Source organism: Cebus imitator, unplaced genomic scaffold, assembly GCF_001604975.1.
Source record: "Cebus imitator isolate Cc_AM_T3 unplaced genomic scaffold, Cebus_imitator-1.0 Scaffold54, whole genome shotgun sequence".
In the NCBI taxonomy this organism is placed as follows: domain Eukaryota; kingdom Metazoa; phylum Chordata; class Mammalia; order Primates; family Cebidae; genus Cebus; species Cebus imitator.
This window is the reverse complement of record NW_016107369.1, coordinates 3,989,667-3,996,669: the sequence shown is the minus strand read 5'-3', so window position 1 is coordinate 3,996,669 and position 7,003 is coordinate 3,989,667. Positions and strand designations below refer to the sequence as shown.

The window sequence follows — 7,003 nt, the reverse complement described above, 5'->3', positions numbered from 1 at the left end:
GTTCAAGCAATTCTCCTGCCTCAGCCTCCCAAGTAGCTGGGATTACAGGTGCACACCACCACGCCCAGCTAATTTTTGTATTTTTAGTAGAGACAGGGTTTCACCATGTAGGCCAGGCTGGTCTTGAACTCCTGTCCTTGTCCACCCACCTCAGCCTCCCAAAGTGCTGGGATTACAGGGCCACTGTGCCCGGCCTAATTTTTTTATTTTTATTTTTTATTAAAAAATTTTTTTATAGAGAGGGGGGTCTCACTATGTTGCCCAGGCTGGTCTCAAATTCCTGGACTCAAGCAGTGCTCCCGCCTTGGCCTCCCAAAGTGCCCAACTGATGGACGACTTTTACACCTACATGTTCAGTTATTTCTTAGTACTTTAGGGTTGCTTTGCAGGAAACATGGGAGAGAAGAGGAGAAAGGGCTGGAGGAGGCTTGGCCACAGTAGGAGGAATGGGGGGAGCATAGGGAGAAGGAAGCACAGAGTGATGGGTGGCAAGGAGTCACAGGGTTTGGGGACCTGGGCCAGCGACCCTCCTGGCCTCCAATGGGGTAACATGGAAAAGAGGGATGCTGATAGTCCTGTCGCTGGAGGGAGATTCTGGGGAAGGACACCCAGGGGTCCTAGTTTTAATATACTCATATGTAACAACAAGAGATCATTATGGAATAAGTTTGTTTCCTAGGTAAATGCTAATCCTGTGGGTACAACCTGTCAAGGAGAGATCTCTGCAGGCCTGCAGGAGTGGAGAAATTTCTCAGTGTTGAGGAGTCAGCATGCAAAATCACGGCAATGCAGGCAAAGCAGTCATCAGCATACCCAGACACAGGGGAATGACGGCTTCCCTTCTTTACCCCTCCATCAAAACAGGCAACCTAAATGAACAATCTTTGTGTGTGTGTATGGAGATGGAGTCTCGCTCTGTCACCCAGGCTGGAGTGCAGTGGCATGATCTTGGCTCACTGCAACTTCCGCCTTCTGCTCAAGTAATTCTCCTGTCTCCCAAGTAGCTGGGACTACAGGCACATGCCGTCACGCAAGGCTAATTTTTGTGTTTTAGTAGAGACGGGTTTCACCATGTTGGCCAGGCTGGTCTTGAACTCCCAACCTCAGGTGATCCACCTGTCTTGGCCTCCCTAAGTGATGGGGTTACAGGCGTGAGCCACCCTGCCCAACCAATGGACAACCTTTAAACCTACATGCTCGGTTCTTTCTCAGTACTTTAGGGTTGCTTCACACTGTATCTTGGGTTTGCAGGAAACATGGGAGAGAAAAGGAGAAAAGGGCTGGAGGAGGTTTGGCCATGGTAGAAGGCATGGGTGGAGTGTGGGGAGACAAAGCACAGAGTGAAGGGCTGGTGAGGAGTCACAGAGTTTGGGGATCTGGGCCAGTGGTCCTCCTGGCCTCCAATGGGTTACCATGGAAAAAAGGGATGCTGATAGTCCCGGAGCTGGAGGAAGATTCTGGGGAAGGACACCCAGGAGGAGCACAGGGCAGCTATGGATGCAGCCATGGACCGCATGAGCTTTGCTGTGAGGCCGATCTTGCTTTTCATGGGGTCCTCAGCACTGACTGGCTATGTGACCTAGGTCAAGTTACTTTACCCCTTTGAACTTCAGTTCCCTAATCTCCAAGTGAGAAGAACAACATCTGTTTCATAGCTCTTTTGCAAGGACTGTAAGTTGTATAGCACAGAGCCTGCCAGAATGCAGGCGACCAAGTTCCCTTCCCCCCTCTCAAGCTTCCAGGAGTGCCCCAGAAATACAAGACTGACTATATTTAGTGTTTGGCTCCCTTCCCTGCCAACCCATGGTTAAATTAGAATGAAACTATTTATGCTAAAGTCTCTGAAGTTCTAAAATTCTCTGGCAATGTGAGTAGACTGGGTGGGAGAAGATAGCAGTTCACCTCCTGGGGACATGGTGGCTGCTGCGAGGCTGCACTCTCTGAGCAGCACATGCCAGCGTTCCTGGGTACTATCCTGGCAGACAGCCAGGAGCGGGGCAGGGGGCATGCCCAGAAGCCTGGCAACTCCCCCTTCCCCAACCATGTTCCCTGTGTCTGGGTTCCCTCAGTCCCCTTGGCCAAGCTTTGACTTGGGTGATGGTAGGGGTGGAAGGAGAGGCTGGCCCACGGTAGTGTGTGTGCAGGGAAGGTACCCCAGAGGCTGACTTCAGCCCATTCTAGGAAAGGACATTGTAGTAATGGATGTTCCATGTTGGAAAGGTCTCTGAGGCAGCAGCAAGAACTTGGGCCCTGAAGAATTTACCCAGATACTATGGTTTTCCACTTGGATGCCCACAAACTATTCCAAGAGTTTTGTAAAAATACTGTTAGCCTGGCCCCCATCTATGAGATTCTGCTTCCATTGGTTCACAGTAGCCATAGATAGCTAAAAGTTTGTTAACAGTGCCCTAGGTGGATGGGCACAGTGGTTCACGTCTGTAATCCTAGTACTTTGGGAGGCTGAGGTGGGCAGATCACGAGGTCTGGAGGTTGAGACCACCTTGGGCAACATGGTGAAACCTGTCTGTATCTGAGTGTGGTGGTGTGTGCCTGTAGTCCCAGCTACTTGGGAGACTGAGGCAGGATAATCACTTGAACCTGGGAAGTGGAGGTTGCAGTGAGCCAAGATCGCTCCACTGCACTCCAGCCTGGTGACAGAGTGAGACCCTGTCTCAAAAAAACAAAACAACACAAAACAAAAAACATTGCCCTAGGTGACTGCATTGTGCAAAAGTGGATGAGGACCAGTGCTCCCAAGGCTGGTGACCTCCAGGCATTCCCATGTCTCTGGACCAGAGCTCCTCTGTGCTCCTTTCTGTCTCCAAGTGTCTGCATGTCTGGTATGATGTGTATGTTGTAATCACTTGAACTTGCTTCCATCCTGGCCCCTTGCCATCTACCCTTTGAAACACAGCAATCAGAATGAGGCCTTTAAACATAAATCAGCCAGGCATGGTGGCTCATTCCTGTAATCCCAGCACTTTGGGAGGCCAAGGCAGGCAGATCACTTGAGTCCAAGAGTTTGAGACCAGCCTGGCCAACATGATGAAACCCCATCTCTACTAAAAATTCAAAAATTAGACGAGTGTAGTGGCGAATGCATGTGGTCCCAGCTACTCAGGAGGCTGAGATGGGAGAATCACTTGAACCTGGGAGGCAGAGGTTGCAGTGAGCCAAGAGCATGCCACTGCACATCAGCCTGGGCAATACAATGAGATTCCATCTCAAAAAACAAAACAAAACATAAATCATATCTTATCCCTTCCCCACTTCAATATTTCCGGTATGTCCCATTTCAATCCCACCTCCTCACCAGGGGCAGTAGGATGCTCTGGGATCTGGCTCTTCCCCTACCTTCCTCCCTGTGCTCACCCCCGATACCACTATAACCTTCCTTTTTGTTGTCATTGTTGAGATGGAGTTTTGCATTTGTTGCCCAGGTTTGAGTGCAATGGCACAATCTAGGATCACTGCAACCTCAGACTTCCAGGTTCAAGCGATCCTCCTGCCTTAGCCTCCCAAGTTGCTGGGATTACAGGTGCCCAGCACCAGGCCTGGCTAATTTTTGTATTTTTAGTAGAGATGAGGTTTCACCATGTTGGCCAGGCTAGTCTTGAACTCCTGACCTCAGGTGATCCACCCACCTCAGCCTCCCAAAGCACTGGGATTACAGATATGACTTACTGCACCAGGCCACCACTAGCACATTCCTGTTCCTCAGATGCACCGAGCTGGTCCTGCCCCAGGGCCTTTGCACTTCCTGTGCCCTGAGCCTGGTGCTTTTCCCCAGCCTGGTTCATGGCTGGCTCCTCCTCATCCTCCAGATCTCAGAGGTCCCTTCTTCAGAGAAGCTTTCCATCACCTGCCTAGTCCACGTGCCACTCCTTTCCCTGCCCATTCCTCCCTCTCATTATCACCTGCAATACTCCCCACTAGGAAGTAAGTTCCATGAGAACAGGGAACTTGTCTGACCAGTTTGTCACAGTGCCTGCACAGATGAATTCTTAATAACTAGTTATTAAACAAATAAGTGGAAATGAACATGAGTGGTTATATATTAACTTATGTGTTTTTATATACACAGACATATAGCTATGCCTGTATATAATGTGATGAGAGGTCTGGGGTAGAAATGGATGGATGGTGCCAGAGAAGAGGGCACCAAAGGAGAAGGGAAAGGAACATTGAATGAGCTCTGACTCAGTGCCAGGCACTAGTCTAGAGTTTTTCATGCATTTAATCTTTACAACAACCCACTGGGCACTGTAAACTAAATTCTGGGCTGGCTGCAGTGGCTCATGCCTGTAATCCCAGCGCTTTGGGAGGCCGAGGCAGGTGGATCACGAGGTCAGGAGTTCGAGACCAGCCTGGCCAACATAGTGAAACCCCGTATCTACTAAAAATACAAAAAAGTTACCTGGGTGTGGTGGCAGGTGCCTGTAATCCCAGCTACTTGGAAGGCTGAGGCCAGAGAATTGCTTGATCCCGGAAGGTAGAAGTTGTAGTGAGCCAAGATCGCACCACTGCACTCCAGCCTGGGCGATAGTGCAAGACTCCGTTTCAAACAAAACAAAACAAAACAAAATTCCAAGGATTCAACCCTCCATGGATCAAAGGAATCAGAATCTTGAGGATGGGGCCAGCATCATTGTCCTCATTCTACAGATTAAAAATCTGAGACTTTGAGAAGGCAAATAACTTGCCCGAAGTTAATCTACCAACAAGTGCCAGACCAGGATGTGAACCCGAGTTTATTGGACTCCAAGACAGTCTCGCTTATTGCATCATTCTTGAAGGAGAAATTACCTTACTCATTACCTCTCTCCATTATCAGGGAATAAAAAAGCCCTGGTGAATGTGGCTCCAGATAGCAGTGGCTAATTGGTGGCTGGAGCTAATAACATTGGCCAAGGGAGCCAGGAAGATAACGAAGGGAAAGAAAATTCACTAATAGTCTTGCTATCAATCTGGAAGCAACTTTTTTTCTTAATTGTATTTGTGTTGTTATGAGTTTGCACTCCTTGCCTTTTGCAGAATAGATACATATATTCTGCTTGATTTAAATTCTTGGGATACAACAACCCAGAGGGATTTGGACTCATTGAGTCAGTGGGCTAGTTTGCTTGGGCCTGCTATCTTAAACTTCCAAATCTAATTTCCAACCAAAGGAACAGAATATACTCTTTTTTTTTTTGAGATGAAGTCTTGCTCTGTTACCCAGGCTGGAGTACAGTGGCATAGTCTCGACTCACTGTAACCTCTGCCTCCCAGGTTTAAGTGATTCTTTCACCTCAGCCTCCTAAGTAACTGAGATTACAGGTGCACACCACCAAGCCTGGCTGTTTTTTGTATTTTCGGCAGAGACGGGATTTCATCATATTGGTCAGGCTGGTCTTGAATTTCTGATCTCAGGTGATCCATCCACCTTGGCCTCCCAAAGTGCTGAGATTACAGGTGTGATCCACTGTGCTTGGCCTAGGATATACTCTTTAGAATACTGTTTTTAAAATACCCCCAGAACTTTGTTTATACCCAGGTTGTCTATAATCCCAGTCTCTGGAAACCACTTCTATTTTTCATTTTTATCTTATCTTTTTTTTTTTTTTTTGACATGGAGTTTCGCTCTTGTTGCCCAGGCTGGAGTGCAATGCCGTGATCTCAGCTCACTGCACCCTCTGCCTCCCAGGTTCAAGCGATTCTCCTGCCTCAACCTTCCGAGTAGCTGGGATTACAGGCATGCGCCACTACGCCCAGCTAATTTTGTATTTTTAATAGAGGCAGGATTTCTCCATGTTGGTCAGGCTGGTCTTGAACTCCCGACCTCAGGTGATTGGCCCGCCTCGGCCTCCCAAAGTGCTGGCATTACAGGCATGAGCCACCGCACCCAGCCTTGTTTATTTATTTATTTTTTTTGGTAGGTGTTAGCAGTTCTGCCCTCACTGTGTGCTCATTGGACAGCAGCACAACCCCAAGAAAAGGATGGTGATTTGGCAGTCATTTCTAAATATCACAACACCTTTTCTTATTTTAGAATATGTAGGCCTGGGCATTGTGCCTCACACCTATAATCCCAGCATTTTGGGAGGGTGAAGCGGGAGGATTGCTTCAGCCCATGAGTTCAAGACCAGCCTAGGCAAGATGGCAAGATTCCCCATCTCCAATAAATAAATAAATAAATAAATAAATAAATAAATAAATAAAATGTCAGAGCTAGTTCTCAAATCCGATCAAAACATATCATGCCATATAGCATGAAACCTCAAGGCCTTATTGAGATGAGTTGTATGTCCTGCTTGCCTATAAAATGCAGGCTGTCTAATTGCTAGCTCACAGAGGATCATCACATGGGGCTTAAAGCTTAGTTGGGGCAGAGCCATTATATGAGACATAAACAGAATGGGGAGAATCGGTAATATAGGGTGACAGCGTTGTAAGCTTTGTTCTATAGACAATGGAGAACTATACTAGGGCTCTTCAGTTTCAAGAGATAAGAACCGATTCTGGGTTAACAGGAAAAAAAAAAAAAAAAAAGAAGAAGGGCAGAAAGAGAGAGAAGAAAAAATTGAGCAAGAATGGAAGAAGGGCAGGGCGCAGTGTCTCACACCTGTAATCCCAGCACTTTGAGAGGAAAAAAAAAAAAAAAAAAGAAGAAGCCATCTGACGGAAGGGTATTGGGGAGTTTACAGAATTGAAGGAAGAACTGACCAGGCAAGAGGGGATCTTCTGGGGATTAACTTATGATTCAACTTCAACTTTCTCATCCCGGAATCGCTGTTCAAAATTCAAATTTCCAGGAGAGTCTAAATGGCTTAGCTTAGGCCATGTGCCCCTTTCATGGGAACCTGGGATTGATTGACCTCCAGAATTCTGCACAACAGGAAAAAGGAGACAAATTCCAAAGGAACAGATGCTGGCCAGACAAATGGGACATATTTGCTCTAGTAGGCACTGGACCTTTCTTTTCTTTCTTTCTTTCTTTCTTTCTTTCTTTTTTTTTTTTTTT

At 47.2% G+C, this 7,003-nt stretch overlaps 1 pseudogene; it reads right to left on the bottom strand.

Moving 5' to 3' along the window:
* Positions 1–5,844: 5,844 nt before the first annotated feature.
* Positions 5,845–5,984, bottom strand: LOC119471284 (annotated as a pseudogene).
* Positions 5,985–7,003: the final 1,019 nt, after the last annotated feature.